Source organism: Aotus nancymaae, unplaced genomic scaffold (genome assembly GCF_030222135.1).
Source record: "Aotus nancymaae isolate 86718 unplaced genomic scaffold, 86718_ANA_hifiasm-v0.15.2.pri h1tg000019l, whole genome shotgun sequence".
Lineage (NCBI taxonomy): Eukaryota > Metazoa > Chordata > Mammalia > Primates > Aotidae > Aotus > Aotus nancymaae.
In genome coordinates this window covers 50,968,394-50,989,490 of record NW_026988431.1, presented here as the reverse complement: position 1 = coordinate 50,989,490, position 21,097 = coordinate 50,968,394, and the positions used below count along the sequence as shown (strand labels likewise).

Here is a 21,097-nt window from a genome sequence, read left to right as displayed (position 1 = left end):
CATGTTCAACACTTCATAGCCCTTCCTCACTTGTCTTATATAATATTATATCATTCAGGTTTTCTACATTTCTAGAAAAAAAAATGGCTCTTCAAGACTCTTGTAGCTTCATGCTCTTCTCTCTAGCCACCAAAGGGAAGAGCTCCCCAAGGATCAGTCCTGGGCCCTAGTCTTATGCTATACTTTCTTCTTAATCCATCTCACATCACCCGTACACACAGCATTAATAGCAACCTAGATGTGGGAAAAAATGCATATCATTCATAAGCTCCAGATTCATTTATCCTGTTGTCTAACTGACATCTCTATTTGGGTATCAAAAAAAAAAAAAAAAAAGCTTATGCTCAATAGATCCAAAACTAAATTCTTGTGTTCCTCCTTCAAAACTGATCCTTTTCATTATTTCCTATTTCAGAAAAGGATCATATCATTAATCTTTTTGCTCAGTCAACCACTTCACAAATAGAATTTATACTTAGTCCTATTGATTCCACCTCTTAAATAATCATAAAAACTATCTATATTTGTATCAACTGCCACCACCCTAATTCAACTGCCATGACCTCCAACCTAATCTTTCTTAATTCTGTCATAGCTATTTTCCCCACTTTGACTGTTGTTTCAATCTCATCTACCTAATACAAAACAGCCAGTCTAATCTTATATAAATGAATCATTTCATTCTCAACCTCAAAACTCCTCAATTCCTTTTCACTGGAGTCATCATGATTTGCCCCCCACCACACACACATAAACCTTATTTATTCATTCAACTATTGCTGCGCACTATCTATCTCTGGGCCAGATTCTGTGATAGGTATTGTGGATACAATTAGGAACAACGTAGACTAGGTCATGTGGAGCTTAAAGACAGGTATAAAAACCATTGCACAAATATATAATTAGTAGCTAATCATTACTTACTAATAGTTTAATTAATTAGTAAATATGTGACATGAAAAATATTTCAGAAGTTAATACAGGGACCTATAAGATAAAATGAAAGGAAAACAAGTATTGGTTTAGAAGCTCAAGGAATTCTTCCCTCATTTTATTCTACTGTCATGCTCGCTCATTATAGCCTTCTTCTTCAGTGTATTTGTCATGCTTTTTAAGCTACCCAGAATCTGAATACCATTCCAAATTTGGTGAGCTTTGAATCCAAAGTATTCCAAATACAGGAAGACAGGAATTATACTAGGAACTCTAAATAAAGAGTTAAAGACAAGAATAAAAAGATTATTCTAGGTGATAGTGGCAACAGGGCTTAAGTTCAGTGGCAGCAATGTCAGAGGCGGTGGTGGTGCCAGTGCCTGTATACTACCCATACTGGTTCTATGGCACACACAAGCAGTAACACCAGCTGCAAGGCTTCTTTTCCTGTCAATTTTCACAACCTGGTTTTCCAGAGTTTCCACTGATTACATAAGCTACCCAACAGTTCTACATAATCTATGTTTATTTATTTACTTGCAATCTTTCCTAATAGAATATAAGCTCAATAAGCACAACTTATATCTAGGAAGGAGGAAGTGGCAAGTGGGAAGTCTTAGAGGCTTGAAATAGCACTGTATATAAGAAAGACTTTTGTTTTTTTCTAGTTCACATAAAGTGACAATACAAATGAAGATTCTTCTAGGAATTACTTTCTCACAACAAATGATTTTATATCTACCTGCATAAAATAAAAAAACAGCCTATATTCAATTCATGGACAGTTTTCACCAAATGTTAGTAATATTTAAAGGCCAATAGAGAATTTAAAAGTACAGCATCTTATTCTATTAAGCTGAAAGTACAAATCAGGGATCAGCAAACTATAGCCCATAGACCAAATCCAGCCTGTTACCTATTTTTGTACAGCACATGAGTCAAAATAGTTTTTACATTCTTAAATGGCTGGGAAAAAATTAAAATAATAATATTTTGTGACATATAAATATTACTGAAATTGAAATCTCAGTGTCAATATATAAAGTTTTGTTGGGACACAGCCACACTCATTCTTTTATGTATTTCTATGACTGCTTCAATGCTATTAACAATAGCTGAGGAGCTGCAACAGAAATCATGGATGGCACTCTCATTAGTTTGCACTGCTGCTCAGGACACAAAAAAATCACAGTAACACAGCATAACTAATAGGAGTTTCGAGGGCCTTATGAATTGCTGTAATGTGACATTTAATTTTTAATACCAGCGTATGACAGTCATATAAAAATGAGAAAAGAATAGAAAAGGAGCCTTCAAATATCATTTTTAAGGCACAGTGAAGTGTGGACTATTCTATCAAATTAAATGGCAATTCATTGTGGTTATTATACAATGGCGATATAGCTCTGCTGAAAAAATAACATATACTTGACTAAACTCTCTTTAACAGTCTTTCCGAGACACGGGAAAGCAATAGTCCAAAAAGTTAGAATATTCAAAATGGAATATCTCAGCACAGTAGAATTTCTTTACAAAAATAAAAAAATAAAAATGAGTTTCTGAGTGGTACATTTGTCAACCAACCAATGAAAGCAATTTACCAAAGATGACTTAATTAGTGTTTACCTGCAACCAAAGAAGAGTGTCTAGAGAAAATAAACTTGCTTAAAAGCATTGGCCATTCAGCAAGCACAGCTGCTCAAAATGTTGAAGACACAGAGAATATCATCAATATGTCCAATGAAGAGATAAGGCAAATGAGTCCAAGTGGTTTTGCTTGGCTCTTCATGAGTCCACAGATGTCAGAGATTCTGCTCATCTGTTTATTTGAGGAGTCAATGCTGAATGTGGAATGATTTAAGAATTAGCTTCTAGGAATTTTATGCTTAGAACATGATAATATTTTCAATAAAATTGAGCACTCATTCAGTGCAATCTGATGTGGAATCTGCTAAGATGTGTTACATATCATGGTAGTTAACAATAGAGAGTGGAAAGAGGCTTAGTTGGACAATGCTACAAAGCTTGTAGAATGTTAAATCTGTGAAAATTTAAAACCTACAGTTATTCGCTGCATTATTCGTCAGCAAATACTTTGTAAAAATATCTGAATGTAAAATGTGGTATACAACTAGTAGTGTCAAGAGTGAACCTCATTTGCTCTTGTAGACTTGTCCATTGTTAGTTGTACGATTTTTTTGACAGAAATACACATTGAATATCCTGATTACTCTAACACATGGCAGCCGTTCGATGTCTTAACAGTGGTAAAGTCTAATTGTGATGTTTCACATTAAGAATCAATGCTGAAATTTTTCTGGCTGAGGAGACTTTTATCCTAAACCACTTTTAGTTTTAGCAGTATACATAATAATGTTCCTTAGCCGGGCAAAGGAACATTATATGCCTGTAATCCCAACTATTACGTAGGAGATGAGTGAGAAGACTGCTTCAGTTCAAGAGTTCCAAAGGCTGCAGTGAGCCATGATCCTGCCACTGCACATAAGACTGGCAACAGAGTGAGACCTTGTCTTTAAAACAAAAAATTAAAAAGTAAAAATAAAAACGTTTCTTAATGAGCTCAACCTAAAATTTCAAGGCAAAATGGTGCTTATATGCAAAATTACCACAGTAAAAGCCACAGTAAAGCCACTGCAGTAACAACTGATGTTGCCTGAATCACAAAGTAATGTCAAACTGCCTTATATACCTCCCATGCTATCAAAAGTTAAAAGAAGATATTCATTCCAACACACATTTCAAGGAGTATCTTTTTTTTTTTTTTTTTTTTTTTGAGACGGAGTTTCACACTTGTTACCCAGGCTGGAGTGCAATGGCGCGATCTCAGCTCACTGCAACCTCTGCCTTCTGGGTTCAACCAATTCTCCTGCCTCAGCCTCCCGAGTGCTGGGACTATAGGCGTGAGCCACCATGCCCGACTAATTTTTGTATTTTTAGTAGAGACGGGGTTTCACCGCGTTGACCAGGATGGTCTTGATCTCTTGACCTCGTGATCCACCCGCCTCGGCCTCCCAAAGTGCTGGGATTACAGGCATGAGCCACCACGCCCAGCCAAGGAGTTATCTTTTTTGACCTCAAATTACAGCTCCAGCAGTGTTTTTCTGCCCTTAATGTAAATGCAAAGAAAATTTCCACGTTCCCAAATCCACTTAACTGCAGAACTGAGGAGCTTCTACTTCAATTGGAATTGATTAATCTGCAATATAATACCTAAAATAAAAAAAAAATCAAGAAAATAATCTAACAGAATTTTATAAATGCCTTCTAAGCAATGAATGTGATCATAGATTGCAATCAAATTTGGTAGTACCTATCTGTGTGAAGACATTTTCAAAGATGAAATGTTTAAAATCTCACTATAGATCGGTATTAACAGATAAATGTTTGTAATCAATTCTGGTAACAGAGAACATTAATTTAGAACCCCAATTAAGTAAAATGCTAGCTCCCAAAAAGGAATTTCATTTTTCAAATTCATGCACTTTTAACTACAAAAAATTGTGCTCAATAATTATTAATACACTTTGAATTTTATCCAAAAACTGTGGACATTTTCTCTCTTGTTACAGTTCTATGTTTACAGGATATCTTCAATTTTGCCTGTTAGCACACAAACCCTAAATATCTATACATTATTTAGCCCTTTGCTGAAAAAGTTTACTGATCTCTGGTCTAAATCATTTAAATTCTACTTGTGTTCCAACTATATATCCATATGAGGTTATTTTGACTTTGGGAAATGGGGGGATAGGAAGCCAAAGGCAAAAGAAAATGTGTTTTCTTCTCATTTTGATATCTGCATGATAATCACTAAGATAAATACTGATAGCATTTCAAAATCCAAAAGACAAATGACAGATATAAGAAATAAAATGCAACAAAATAAAAAGGAGAGCTGAATTTAAAAGCTGAGAACATCATCAACTTCTTCCATCTGCTTTTAGTCTGCTATCAAAAAGGGTAATATTGTATTAATTTTAGTTAATAAAAATATTGGTTGAAAAACTAGAGAATATGATTATTTTAAAAAAAGAAACTATAGGACCAATAAGAGAAATACTGAAATAGACAAATTTTGTCTTCCACAACATCAATTCAACTCTTTACAAACTGAGAGTGTGAGAAAAGAGGATAACATGAAAAAAGATAATATTAATTATTCTATATAATGACTAACCTTGGTGCCTTTCCATCAGGTGGCAGCCATCAGGTAAGCCAAGATGGGTGTGTACAAGTACATCCAGGAGCTACGGAGGAAGAAGCAGTGATGTCATGTGCTTTCATTCTGAGGGTCCACTGCTGGCAGTAATGCCAGCTCTCTGCTCTCCACAGGGCTTGCTGCCCCACCTGGCCTGATAAAGCACGCTGACTGAGCTACAAGGCCAAGCAAGGTTACCTTACTTATAGGGTTCATATTCACCGTGGTGGCCGAAAACATCCAGTTCCTAAGAGTGCAACTTAAGGCAAGCCTGTCCATTATGGTGTTAACCAGCTAAAGTTTTCTCAAGCCTTCAGTCCGTTACAGAGAAGCGAGCTGGATGCCACTGTGGGGCTCTAAGAGTCCTGAATTCTTACTCGGTTGGTAAAGATTCCACATACAAATTTTTTTGAGGTTATCCTCATTGATCCATTCCATAAAACTATCAGAAGAAATCCTGACACCCAATGGATCATCAAACCAGTCCACAAGCACAGGGAGATGTGTGGGCTTGACATCCGCAGGTCGAAAGAGCCATGACCTTGGAAAGGGCCATGAGTTCCACCATTTGATGCGTGGTCCTCACCGGGCAGCTTGGAGAAGGCACAATACTCTCCAGCTCCACCGTTATAGCTAATATAAGTAAAGCTTGTAAAATTCATACCTAATAAACAATTTAGGACAGTCAATCATGTCTGCTTACAGGTGTTATTTGTCTATTAAAACTAGTCTGCAGATTGTTTAATGAATGCTTTGTCAAATCAAGAAAGTTAAAGTGCAATAATCTTTGAAGACAATAAGTGATGGTGTATCATGTTTCTAATAAGATAAACTTTTTTTTCTTTGCTTCATCTTATTTGGGAGTTATATTTCAGTGTATAAAACATACTGTGTGGTATAATAGGTTTAAAATAAATTCTTTAAAAGAGAAGTATGGAAATTAGCCCTATAGATTTGTCTGGTGCCTGTGATAAAACCTGCAGCTTTATTGGGGTGATGGCAATGCTCTGTTGGTTTACTTTCAAGTGGTTGGGTTACCCTAAGGAAAATTGCCTCAATCTCCACAGTACCATTTTAAGTTCACATAGAAAGCTCCTGGCCCAGTGCCAGGGTTTCGTGGCATTCAACAGTCAATGGAAGTGGTATTTACACTGGTGTGTTTTGAAATTGAATATTAGATAAAATTATTAGCCTTAAAGTTAGTAAGCTAGCAATCAATACTAGGGTGGGAAGCTGGCGAGCCAGTGGCCATTAGATAAATACCTTTCAAGTGTGAGCTTAGAAGTCAACCTTAAAATACCTAACTGTAACACTAATTTGTGATCATTATTAAATCCCTTCAGTCACACTAGGGGGAAGTAGTTGGCTTTAAGTACCTCATTCTTAGTCCAGTCAGTCTTAGAAACTTCTTGGGTTATCCACTCTGTCTACTCCCACAGGCTACAGAAAAAGTCATAGAAGTTCACGGTTTCCAACCGTACGTGTTTTCTGCAGTTATTTCTCTTGTTCCTGGCCAAACTACCCTAAAAATCCTTTCAATTCCACATATTTGGGTCATCACTTGTGCGCCCACTTTCACTCTAAGTATACCACCACACTGCATTTCTGTTTGCATCGTGTCTTCCAGGAGGGTAGACTACTGTTTTCCAGGGTGAATTTGAGTGTAAAGGAAATGTAGAAAAGGAATTACCCAATTCTAAATTCTGACTTTGCTGACTTAATTTAAATGCTTGTTTCTCTGAACCAATTTTCTCCTGTCTTCTCTAGAAGTTTCAAAAGGCTCAGTGAATTAAGTTCCAGGAACTCACAGCAAGTTCATAAAAGTTCTTGAGATCTAAATTTCTTCTCAAAAAAAGAAAAGATCTTAAGTCATACATTTTGATTGTGTAGGGGTTGCTCAACTAAAGGACTAAATGTCTATTAAACAAAAAAAAAAAGACTAAACTTGGCAAAATCAGAAAGAATCATTCCAGTACACTGGAGAAAAATGGCTTTTTCTTCATTAATTAAAGATAATTTAGCATAATGTTGAATAATCAGTTTTATAGGCATTGAATTTTTATAGAACAGGTTATATGAAATCCCAAACACATTCTCAGCACTTCAGTATACCCTTAAAATTCGTATTTCCAAACATTAAAATATACTGTTTAAATCTCATTCATTATAAGGATACTGTTTATTATATAATATATAAACAGAATTCTTAAAATACATAAACAATATCAAATGGCTTCAGTTAACACTGAATGTTTCCATTTTAAGTTAAGGGTCAATACCATGTTTAAGATAAAAATTTTAATATTTAAATCTGTGTAGTGTTATACTGTAAAAAACAACTATACATTTCACAAAGCTTAAGACAGTCAGTAAACATGACTCAAGCAACTACCGTGAGAAAGAGAGAGCCTGAGAGAGTGAGAGTAAGAGTGAAAGACAGAGAGAATGAATGGAATCCAAAGAAGGAATATTAAGAAATGTCCCTGCTTGCTTCTCAACTCAATCTACATATTTTTCCTCCAAGATTATTGTCATGTTTTAACTCAAAGACAGTAGACTTAGAGTAACACTTATTTAGGATGGTATGCTCGCCAACCCAATTAATCAGACCTTATAAATGCACTGACATTTTTATAAAGGTTCTCAATATATCATATCAGTGTAATACATGTTCTGAATGCCTAGACTTTGTATTACAGGAAATAGACCTCATGCTAATGTTCATACTGAAAAGCCATTGTGGTAGAATGGCAGATAATTTATCCGTGAGTTCCATATTTTATTAAGATTTGTACAACAGAAGAAAATATGACTGTTTGCAGAGAAAAAAGAAAATACTTACATAATCTTACATTTTGAATACATAGATAACAATTAAAAAATATTTAGCCTAACTCCACAAGAAGATGAATGTGTGTGTACATATGTATGTGTAAAGACCTTTATGAATGGAAAATGTGTATGACTTTGACTAGGGTCAGGTATGTGTACTACCTTGAATATTTAATACTAAATGGAACAAGCAAGTTTTAACTATATAAACCCTGCAATAATAAAAACTATCTGAACTAATAAAACAAAGTTCTATGTTTATAAGTTATACATTAATAATGCATTAAAATTGCCATACGCCACTGAGATGATTTCTGAATATAAACAGAAACATTATGACCGTGTGGATTAAAACCTGCATATTGATTTCCACTAATATCAGAAGATAAAAACACAAAAACAGTTCTTTTTTTTTAAACTTCACAAAATCTAGTACTCATAGCTACATAAGACAATGTATTTAATCTTATATATACCATTTATTAGTAAAGGGGAACAACGTTTCCAATATATTCTTCTTTAGCTAAGAAAATGTACATTTATAAACAGTTGGAGGAGGAGGGGGAGGAAGAGATAATAAAATAAGTGGGTGGAAAATGTAAATAACTGATGAATCTACATAAAGGGTATATGGGAGTTTCTTGTACCATTCTTGAAACATCTTCAGAAGTTTGAATTTACATCAATAGCTACCAAGGGGTGAAAAAGATACTAAATTAAGCCAAAAGTTTCAATTTTTACTAACTACAGTATTCTGTTTGCAACTATTTTCTATTCCTTGAAAGCCCATATAATCTTTCTTCTCACCCAATTGCTACTGTACTTAATCAAATTTAATTCCGGAAAAAAACAATACTAGTCTTAAATTTTTTTTTCTGAAAAACATAAGATTAAAAACTTCTGGCCGGGCGCGGTGGCTCAAGCCTGTAATCCCAGCACTTTGGGAGGCCGAGGCGGGTGGATCACGAGGTCGAGAGATCGAGACCATCCTGGCCAACATTGTGAAACCCCGTCTCTACTAATACAAAAAAAAAATTAGCTGGGCACGGTGGCGTGTGCCTGTAATCCCAGCTACTCAGGAGGCTGAGGCAGGAGAATTGCCTGAACCCAGGAGGCGGAGGTTGCGGTGAGCCGAGATCGCGCCATTGCACTCCAGCCTGGGTAACAAGAGCGAAACTCCGTCTCAAAAAAAAAAAAAAAAAAAAAAAAAAAAAAAACTTCTACACAAAGAATAAACTCCAAGAGAAAAGATGCAAATAAAATGACTATAATAATCTTTTGTTTTTTATTTGCAAGTATAAATCAGAAGAAAAACAAAAGCCTGGAACATAGCATCTGTCATATCAGAATATAAAAAGATGATCCTGGCACAAAATGAAAAACCTCTAATTCATTTGCAAATCAAGCCTGCCGGTTCCATTTCAAGCTGGCGGTAACTGTCAAGAGTTAACAAGATAATCACTTTCAATCCTGCCTTCAATGGTACATTACACTGTTATTCCATTCAATAAGGCCGTTCTTTGGGGCACTAGATGAATGGTTTTCATTTCTAACTCACACAAAAAGTTGTGCGGGGGAAAAAATCCACGGGGCTTAAGAAAGAAATCCCTTTATGGGCATTTATCTGCCGGTACTTGCTTTTAGGCAAAATGAGATATTTTGAAACATCAGTGTCCATTCACTTCCTCTATTCCTTTAGGCCCTTAATCCGTTGGAAAAAAGAAAATAGTTGGCATATGAGAAAAGTGCAAAAGCAGTTTCATTTTTTAAATTATCAATGCACATTAAAAAAATTATTAAAATGATTCTATGGAAATACAATGCTATTATATTCAAAAGACAATATTGACCAATCTCCTCCTTATCTCATGGTAACTCATGTCAGTTTCTTAGATTACTCACCTATATTTTGGGTAAAATGACGGTGTTTAAAATTTCATATTTAATTCTTGGTGTTTTTATAATGACTTGTACACCTAAAAAGGTTAAAATATCTTTCCAAATCATTCCTAGTTCAATGAAAATGAATTTTAGATAGGTGTATCTTTATAATGTATTTATCAAAAAGCATTATAAAAGTTTTTACTATTTCGTGATTTAACTTAATTTTATAAACAAATGTAGCTAAGATAGCTATACAATTATTTTTGCAAAAACATTGAAACTACACATCTAAAAAAGAAACATATTTTTGCTTCATACAAAAAATATAGAGTGCAAAGACTTACATGTATCCACTAGTAATAGACAATTAGGCCATTTTTAAACTATAGTCTATGAGAGTAAAAGAATATTAAAATCTCTACCATGACTGCTCATGTGGTCCTATAACCATCAAATCCATCTAACATCAGTGTAAATTTATAAAAACCATCTGTGTATGAATCATAATTTATTATTCAAGCCTATTTAACAATAGCAACAATTAATCTTTCCCCACCTACTCCCTCAATTCAGGAAATAATATTGCTATATATTGCCTATGTAAATCATAATCTCCAGTGAAGACTTTTAATCCTTTTATAATCCCTTATTAGAGGAAATATGGATTTTTAAAACTCATAGTACAAATGTCCTATGAAGGACTTAAAGTCCTTCTAAAATCATTACTTCAAAAAAAATTAGTGTATTTTATATCTAAAGGCTTTAAGAAGTTAGAACATTCATGTTTATGACTACAAAGGCTACATGCTTAAATTTTAAAATTCGGATGACTTCATGAATTCCATATGACATGGGGATAATCCTTTTATAAAAGGGAGAAGTCCTTCTGAAGCAGCCTAAGTTCACCCAATTCTTCCAAGTTTCAGTCTGACTAGCCATTTATTATCCAAAAGGTAAAAGTTATCCCTATTTTTAAAATAAATTACAAAAGGATGGAGGAAAAAAATGTATGGGAAAATAATTCAGAAAGTTTTACATTATCAGGTAGACTTGGTCACTAATATTTAAATTTTAGATTAATAATCTAAAGTTTGTCATTGTGAACAAATTATAATGAATCTGTATACTTTAAAGTCCTTATAAAATTTAAGTTATAGCAGAAAACCAGGAAATTTAAAACATATATGCCTATACTTAAATCTATTATATATTTTTTAAAACTTGCATGGTATTATAAAATGACAATAATGTTCAGAAAATCTTACTATTCCAAATTTTAAACCCTTGGTACCAAACATGTTAACACACAAAGTAAACAGTGAGTATTATGGTATGCTCAATAAATTATGATGGAAATACATGACCACAATGTGTAAAACCAATCCGTGACATTACAAATTCCTAAAGAACCCTACAAACACAAAGCTGCTGGCAGAACACAATTCTATTAGAGCTTAGTATTGTGAATCAGTTCCCATGCAGGGTGAGGATACTAAAGTCTCCCTGTCATTGGGGTACCCTATCCTTTTGTTGGGTTCCAAGATGATGGTTAACTCGGGAGGTAGAAATGTTTGATCTTGCAGCTTCAAGCTGTCCTGCTGCAGCCTCTTTCCCTTATTAGATCCCTGGGGTTAGCGTTAAGCAAACACAGCAGCAAAGGCAGCAGGGAGTATGAGGGATCTCCTATACATCAACTATTGGAAGACCAATGAAGAGTGTTCGAGGAACAGCACAAGCCTTGGAAGCTTTACCGAGAGCCTCAAGCAGGTTCCAGCAAGCAACCTGGTGTACTGAATTACATATGCAGTTGCTTCTATCCATTACTCACACTGGTACCAGGAAAAGAAAATCTTCTGTCTAAAGAAATACAGCTTCTAACTTAGAGAGATATCTACTAGCATAGTAAACATTGGCTTTCAATTTCTTTAGTTAAAAGAAGTTCTTCATAAATTACATTAGAATTTGTTCTGATATCTTCAAGATCTCAAAAGAAACAACAACAAAAAAACAGGATTAATTCCTTAAGAACAGGTAAAATAAGAAATCTGTTTTCTGAAAATACTAAAAGCATGGTAGTAGGGAAAATAAACTTCATTATCAAATGAGTAAGGTAGAAGGGAGATAAACTTAATTAGCATGTAAAAATGAAATATTTAAAAGGCTTTCAAAATTTGAGAATATGGTAAAACTTCAAAAAGGTTCTCATATATCATACACCATAAACTAACAATAGTTATATTAACTTACCACAAAAATTTTAATGAAGAAAACTAATGAAATAATTTTCTAAATGTCATTTAGACACACGCTTGGATATTTTAAACATATCTGAAATGAATGCCCATAATTCATAAAGAGCTTTTAAATACCAAAGTAGTATATAAAAAGGTGAACAATATAACAGAATAATTAAAAATGAAAATTAACTGGCAATTCACCAAGAAAAAAATAAATGAGCTATCACTCTATAAAAAGATGTTCAACTTTAATGATAATATTTAAGAAATAAAAATCAAAATATCATCCTTTTTTGTTGCCTAATCAAGTAGCAAAAATTTAAGATTATAACCTTTTTCAAATTGGTTGTGGGGAAATGATAGTCTCATATAATTACGTATTTTGAATGAAAGGGAAATACCTCAAATAATATTTTTCAATGTTTAAAATAACAGAGGAAATACATTATGATTACTAAAAATGTTCAAGAATGTCATGCATTTATAAATGATATGCAGTAGAGACATAAATTTAATCTTTAGTATAAAAATTATCTCAAGTTGCAGTATTATTAAATGTTCTGTTTTAACGCAACTTAAAATTAAGACTAATAGTGAAGAAGTGGCAGAAAAAAAGTGCTGACAGACAACAATTTTAATGACTAAGTAACATGGTAAAAAGTGTATTTATGAACACCAAACAGAATCCAAAAAGCCACCACAAATAGTCTAATCACAAAAATCTCACTTGGAAATGAAGAGTTACTATTTTATTTATTGTTTTATTATCTTCTGGTGTTGGGGCACTCCTATGGCTATGGTTGCAGAAACACAATAGTAAAAAACCCCAGCCTTTGGGCTCAAGGTTCCAGAATCAAAGTTTAGGGCTGAAAGGACACAGAAAATGTAAAAGGGAAATGCTGGCAAGAAGAGAACCACAGAAAGAGTATGACCCAAATATGAATACAAATTATGTCAAAACCCTTGACTAACAGCTAAATTACACGTACTCAGGGGAAATTTTCAGGGAATCCAGCAAAATAGTAGCCAGAGATTAGAAAGAAATATACCTTTGATGCTTTCTATAACTGAGTGTATTAACCAAATACATGTATCTCTCTGGTGGTAGAAAGGTGAAGAACAAAGAACTTCAAGTGTCTGAGGACAGATTATAAAGCTGGTAGAGCAGCTAAAAATGAAGCAATCAACCACAGAAGCAAAACAGACAGAGTGAGCTCTATCTCTACTTAAATTCTTAGCTGACAATAAAATTACATAGAAACAGAAAAGACTATCCCACAGGGCCAATCTAAAAATATAACAGTGGGAAGCCTAACAGTACAGAAATATTAGATAGTACCTATAGTAAGGATCTTTATAGTTTCAGGTGAGGAAAGTACAAAAACAAAGCAAAATAATAATCCCCAGGAGAACACAACAGAAATCAGAGTGACTATAATTTTTTTTAGGCCAAAAGAAAAAAACAGACATGGAAATAAACAGCATAAGAAAAAAGTAAATCAAAACTATTAGTGAACCAGATGTTTGTTTTATCACATAGGTATTTATTGGCAGTTATTATAAACTGTTTAAATAGTGAAGGAAAAAATAATGTCAATGAATCGATAGGAAATCTCATCAGATATATGAAAACTATATTTTTTCAAAAAGGAAATTCTAAAGCTAAAATTAAAATAGTTAAAAATTCATGAAATGAAATCAAGAAAGAAAACAAACAAACAATCAGTTAACCTAAAGACAGACCAACATAAGTTACTCAATTTGGAGTAAAAGAAAAAAAAATTAAGGAAAATGAATAGGATCTCATGATATCTGTAGGACAACAGCAAGTGGTCCAACATATGTGTAAGGTTCATCAAGAGAAAAAGAACAAATGAGCAAACAGAATATCTGAAGAAATAATAGCATAAAAGTTCCCAAATTTGGGGGAAAACACTGATTTACACAGACAAAAGCTCACTAAAAAGTGAGATTTTCAGTTTGGCTAAACATAAACAAAAATCTCTCTCACACATGATAGTCAAATTTCTGAAAGCCAAAGATAAAAAGAAAACCTGGAAAGAGGCCAGAGAACAAAGATACAGTATATAATGAAACAACTGTAAGATTACAGCTAACTTCTCATCAGAAACTATGGAAGCCAGAAGACACTGGAACAACATATTTAAAGTGATGAGGAAAGAAAAAGTTGTCAATCAAGAGCACATACATATTTGAATGATAGTAAAACTATCATTCAAAAATGAAGGTGAAATAGGCCAGGCATGGTGTCTAATGTCTGTAATCCCCGCACTTTGGAAGGCCAAGGCAGATGGCTCACTTGAGCTCAGGAGTTTGAGACCAGCCTGGGCAACATAGGGAAACTTTGTCTCTACAAAAAATACAAAAATTAGCCTGGTACAGTGGTGTGTTCCTGTAGTCTCAGCTACTCAGAAGGCTGAGGCAGGAGAATAGCTTGTGCCCAGGAGGTGGAGGTTGCAGTGAGCTGAGATCATACCACTGCACTCCAACCTGGCCAACAGGAGTGAAACCCTGTCTCAAAAAGAGGGGACAAAAAGAAGGTGAAATAAAGATATTTTTGCTTGGAATAAATAAAATGGGATAGGTTAAAGTAGAATGAAACAAACTAAAGATGCATTTTAACAGGTTAAGTTAAAGGTGTAATTTGTAGAGGAACAACTGAAAATAATACAAGGTGATACAGATTTAAAACCAATAAAGAAATTAAAATGTAATGCTAAAAAGTATACACTACACACAGCTGCCAAGAAACTTACTCTTTTCAAGTGCACCAAATGTAGAACACTAAAAGAAATCAATATATTTCAAAAGATTGTCTTACAAAGCATACTTTCTGAATACAACAGAATGAAATTAAAATTCCTCAACAATAAAACATCTACACATGCTCAAAATATATAACAATTAAAAGTAGTGCTTACAGAAAATTTATAGCCTTGAATGTTTTTACTAGAAAAAAAGATCTACATTAATAATTAAGTTTCCTCCTACAGTGGCTATAAAAAGATCAAAGTAAACCTAAAGTGAGAGTAAGGGGAAAAAAAATAGAGAAAAAATGATGAAAAAGAAAACAAATGGACTACAGAGAAACAACAAGATTCCGTGTTTTTCAAAGAACAAACACTATTAATTTTGATAAATCACCTTTAAAACTCAATTGCTTTGTAGCATAATAATCATACTGTACTATATACTGTTGGTATGGATGAAATAACAAATACATAGATAAATAAAACAGAATGCAAAGACCAGAAAAGGACCCATATATATATAGGAAATTTATTTTTGCTCAATTATCAAGGCATCAATGGTATTCAATCAAAATGGCAAAGTGTTTTAAAAGATGGCACTGAAATAAATGGCATCTCTATCCCTACCTCATATCATAAGTCAAAATGGATCATAGACATAAATGTAGAAACTAAGCCTATAAAACTACTAGAAGAAAATCTTTGTGACCGTGAGGTAGACAAGGTTTTTAGTAAATATTAATATGAAAAAACCTGATAAGTTGCAATTTATCAAAAGTAATAGCTTTTTAAATTGTTAGGTTGCAAGTAGGGGGGAAAAAAGTAATATCTTTTGTTCCTAAAAAAAGCACATTTAAAATTGGAGTAAAAATTTTTTTTTTTGAGACAGAGTTTCACTGTTGTCACCCAGGCTGGAGTGTAATGGCACGATCTCGGCTCACTGCAACCTCTAGTTCCTGAGTTCAAGCAATTCTCCTGCCTCAGCCTCCCAAGTACCTGGGATTATAGGCACCCACCACCATGCCCAGTTAATTTTTGCATTTTTAGTACAGATGAGGTTTCACCATCTTGGCCAGGCTGGTCTTGAACTCCTGGCAACAGGTGATCCGTCCATCTTGGCCTCCCAAAGTGCTGGGATTACAGGCGTGAGCCACTGCAACTGGCCTAGAGTAAAATTTTAAATGGGCAAAAGATTTGGTTCAAGGTAAGGAAACAGAACACATTTACACTTCTGCCTGTAACAACCAAAACAAGCAACAAGATGGAAAAAAAATCCAAAATGTATTTTTTTAATGTTGTGCAAGATTGTGCAAGAGCCTGGAAATTGGGCAACAAAAAATAGTAACTCCTGAGAGTCAAGAAGCAAATGTATGAAGGCCTGTAATTACAGATCCCAGGGTGAAAAAAGAAAACTCAAGTAGAGCTTGGCAAATTCCTTGATTTGCAGAGTGAGAGCTCACAGTCCAGGGAGAACAAGGTAGTTAGAGTCCACAAGACAGAGTATAGCCAAGGAGAGAGCAACACAGAGACAGATCTGGGAAATCTTTGAATAGTCATTCTTGTAAAGGCAAAATAAAACAAAATTTCAAAGAACTGAAGATCACTGCCTGGTCATCATACAATGTGGGAAATAATGCCCATTCCAACAAGCCAAATAGGAAAGACTCATAAGGCATAGGTTAAAATACCCAGGACATTCATGCTTCAATTGTGGGGAACAGTTAGCACTACACTAAGCTCTACAAACAAATCATAAAAACAAGACTTAAGAGCACAAAACTGTTTCCAAGGAACTTAGCTGCATCTCAGAACAAAGGTTAAGAATATTTGTAAGACTGAAAACTATATAGACAAATCCAGTATAATGGTCAGAGATTTCCAATATTCTCTCAATATTTGAAAGAACAAGTGGAGAGAGAATCAGAAAGGACACAGTAGATATAAACTTCACCATCAACCTATCTGACCCAACTGACACTTAGAGAACACGCCACGTAAGAACAGCAGAACACAAAACTTATTCAAATCATTCATCAAAATAGAGCTATTCTGAGCCATAAAAGAAGTCTAAACATATTCAAAAGGATTCAAATTATACAAAGTATGCTTTTTGGCACAATGAAAGCAAATTAGAAATAGGTTACAAAAAGACATCTACAAACTCTTCCAAAATTTGGAAACTACCTGCCATGCTTCTAAATAACCCATGGAAAAAGAACAAATCAAAGGAAAACTAGACATTATTTAAACTGAATGAAACAAATACATACCAGAATTTGTGGAATGCTGCTAACGAAATACATGTATAGTACTAAATGCCTACATGAGAAAAGCTGAAAGGCGGCAAATGAAAGGTTTCAGTTTGTATCTTAAGAAACTAGGAAAAAAGGAGAATTAAATCCAAAGCAAGCAGTAAAAAGAAAATAAAATAGTTCAGAGTGGAAAGCAATGAAATAGAATATAGAAACACTACAGAGAAAAATCAATGAAATCAAAAGCTGCTTCCTTAAGCACATCAATAAAACTGACAAATTTCTAGCCAAACTAATGAGGAAAAGAAAAACAGAAACAACAAATTATTAATATAATAAATAAAGGCAGTGGCATCAGTATAGACTCTACAGACACTAAAAGGATAAAACGAGAACATCCTAAACAGCTTTGTAAGTATAAATTTAACACCTTAGGTAACATGAACCAACTCCTGAAAAGACACAAACTATCAAAACTCACTCAAGAAGAAATTGATAAGCAATTTGATAAGAAACTGAGTAGCAATTAATCTACTGAAGAAAGTGCATTTGTAGTTAAAAACCTTTCCACAAAGAAAAATCCAGGATCAAATGGCTTCATGCCTACATTTTACCAAATATTTAACAATCAAATAATACAAATTCTCCATACATTCCTTTAAAAAACTGAAAAGGAAATATTTCCCAACTCATTCTTTGAGCCAGGATTACCCTGTCACCAAACACAGACAATGAAATTGTAAGAAAATAAGACTGCAAACCAACATTCTTCATAAAACGGATGTAAACATTCTAAACACAATATTAGCAAATCAAATGCAATAATATATAAAAAAGATAATATATCATGACCAAGTAGAGTTGTTTTTTTGTTTGTTTTTGAGATGTAGTTTCACTCTTGTTGCCCATGCTGGAGTGCAATTGCGTGATCTGGGCTCACTGCAACCTCCACTTCTCAGGTTCAAGCAATTCTCCTGCCTCAGCCTCCCGAGTAGCTGGGATTACAGGCATGCACCACCATGCCCAGCTAATTTTTTCTATTTTTAGTAGAGACGGGTTTCACCATGTTGGTCAGGCTGGTCTCAAACTCCTGACCTCAGGCGATCCACCCGCCTTGGCCTCCCAAAGTGCTGGCATTATAGGCATGAGCCACGGTGCCTGGCCTGACCAAGCAGAGTTTTATACTAGAAATGCAATAGTGTTTCACATTCAAAACTCAATCAATGTAGTCCCCATATTAACAATTTAAAAAGAAAAGCAGTATAATCATTTCAATAGTCACAGAGAAAGCATTTGATGAAATAAAACTATTGCCTGAAAAGATTCTCAGCACCTTTTTTAGCGCCATCTGCTCGTGGTGCTGCCTCCTGCTTCTCCTACCACCACTGACACCCTAAGTCACTGCCTGCAAAGCTCTGGCCACCTGGCTCCCTATACTAGCTGCCAATATTTGGAGTTCTTACAACATGGCAGACATTCACAACAAAGAACAGTCTGAACTTGATCAAGATGTGGATGATGTTGAAGAAGTAGAAGAAGAAGAAACTGGTGAAGAAACAAAAATCAAAGCATGTCAGCTAACTGTTCAGATGATGCAAAATCCTCAGATTCTTGCAGCCCTTCAAGAAAGACTTGATGGTCTGGCAGAAATGCCAACAGGATACAGTGAAAGCCTGCCTAGGGTAGTTAAAAGACAAGAGAGGCTGGGAGCGGTGGCTCATGCCCACAATCCCAGCACTCTGGGAGGCAGAGGTGGGCAGATCACCTGAGGTTGGGAGTTTGAGACCAGCCTGACCAACATGGAGAAACCTCATCTCTACTAAAAATACAAAATTAGCCAGGTGTGGTGGTGCATGCCTGTAATCCCAGCTACTCAGGAGGCTAAGGCAGGAGAATTGCTTAAACCTAGGAGGCAGAGGTTGCAGTGAGCTGGAATCCAGCTGTTGCACTACAGCCTGGGCAACAAGAGCAAAACTCTGTTTCAGAAAAAAAAACAAACGAACAAACAAAAAAAACGAGTGAATGCTCTCAAAAACCTGCAAGTTAAATGTGCACAGATAGAAGCCAAATTCTACGAGGAAGTTCATGATCTTGAAAGGAAATATGCTATTCTCTACCAGCCGCTATTTGATAAGTGATGTGAGATTAATGTAATTTATGAACCTATGGAAGACGAAAGTGAATGGAAACCAGATGAAGAAGATGAGATTTCAGAGAAGTTGAAAGAAAAGGCCAAGATTGAAGATGAGAAAAAGGATGAAGAAAAAGATCCCAAAGGAATTCCTGAATTTTGGTTAACTGCTTTTAAGAATGTTGACTTGCTCAGTGATATGGTTCAGGAATATGATGAATCTATTCTGAAGCACTTGAAAGATATTAAACTAGCCAGCCTATGAGTTTTGTCTTAGATTTCACTTTGAACCCAATGAATATTTTACAATGAAGTACTGACAAAGACATAGAGGATGAGGTCAGAATCAGATGATTTTGACCCATTTTCTTTTGAAGGACCAGAAATTATGGATTGTACAGGGTGCCAGATAGATTGGAAAAAAGAATGTCACTTTGAAATCATTAATAAGCAGAAACACGAGGGACGTGGTACATTTCATACTGTGACTAAAACAGTTTCCAATGACTTTAATTTCTTTGCCCCTCCTGAAGTTCCTGAGAGTGGAGATTTGGATGGTGCTGCAGAAGCTATCCTTGCTGCAGACTCCGAAATTGGTCACTTTTTATATGAGTGTATAATCCCAAGATCAGTGTTATACTTCACTGGAGAAGCTACTGGTGATGATGATGATGATGATGATGCTGTTGATGATAAATGAGGTAAAGAAGTGAATGAGACAGGGGAAAAAGAAGGAGATGAGGAAAATGATCCAGACTATGACCCAAGAAAGATCAACAGCCAGCAGAGTGCAAGCAGAAGTGAAGCAGAATGATTTACCTTCTGCTTCCCTGGAAAAGATGAATTTACATCATTTGACAAGCCTATTTTCAAGTTATTTGTTTGCTTGTTTTTGTTTTTGCAGCCTAAAATAAATATTTCAAGTACAATTTTAGTTCTTATAAGGTAATGCCTTAATTGTGTACCAATTCAGGTAGAAGCAGAGGCCTAGCTTGAATTAAGGGTTATACTCAGTTTTTACCACATTATTGAAGAAGGTACCAGTTTTGGAAAGAGATACTATACTAATAAGCAAGGGTGGGGGGAGGAGGGAGAAGGGAGGAGGCAGGAGGGAGGAGGAAGGAGGGAGGAGGAGGAGAAGGAAGAGGACAACAACAATGAAGAAAGAAAGAAGGAAAGAGAGAGAGAGAAAGAAAAAGAGAAAGAGAGAAAGAAAGAGAGGAAGGAAGGAAGGAAGGGAGGGAGGGAGGGAGGGAAAGGAAAGGAAGAAAGAGAGCGAGAAAGAAAAGGAAAGAAAGAAAGAAAGAAAGAGAAAGGGAGAAAAAAGAGAAGGAAGGAAGGGAGGGAGGGAAGAGAGGAAGAGGAAAGAGAAAGAGGAGGAGGAGGGAGAAGAGATCTTAAGTGATTTGATGCTTTAAAAAAAAATTAAAGTCATTTTCTTTGGGTTAGAGCTACAGAGAAAACCCCAAATGTCTGTGGTTTCTTCTAATTCTTACTGCTTAAAGTATGAGTATGTCACTTCCTCATACTTCTGTTTACTATGTATTAAAATGGGTAGTGCTGTTTCCTTAACTGCCTCATGGACGTGTTAAGGCGTATTGAGTTGAATCTCATAAAATGTTTCTCAATCTTGTTAAAAGCTCAAATTTTTGGTCCTATTTGTAATGCTAGTGTGACATTCAGCATTTTTTTCATTCCATGCTTTGATAACTAAACTGGAAAACAAAGATTAAGTACCTCTGTTCTGGATCTGGACAGGCAGCACTCTTATAGATCTTTGTGTGGCTCTTATTTTTACAGATGTGGATGGATGTACAATTTCGGAGGTTCAAGCACTT

General features: G+C 34.9%; 1 protein-coding gene and 2 pseudogenes across 1 annotated transcript in view; 2 read left to right on the top strand and 1 right to left on the bottom strand.

Moving 5' to 3' along the window:
* The window catches only part of RSRC1 (arginine and serine rich coiled-coil 1), a 405,395-nt gene that overhangs the window by 249,948 nt on the left and 134,350 nt on the right, over nt 1-21,097 (bottom strand). The window lies entirely within an intron of this gene.
* LOC105713542 (large ribosomal subunit protein eL15-like) lies at nt 5,175-5,789 on the top strand (annotated as a pseudogene).
* On the top strand, nt 18,572-20,063 carry LOC105713605 (nucleosome assembly protein 1-like 1; annotated as a pseudogene).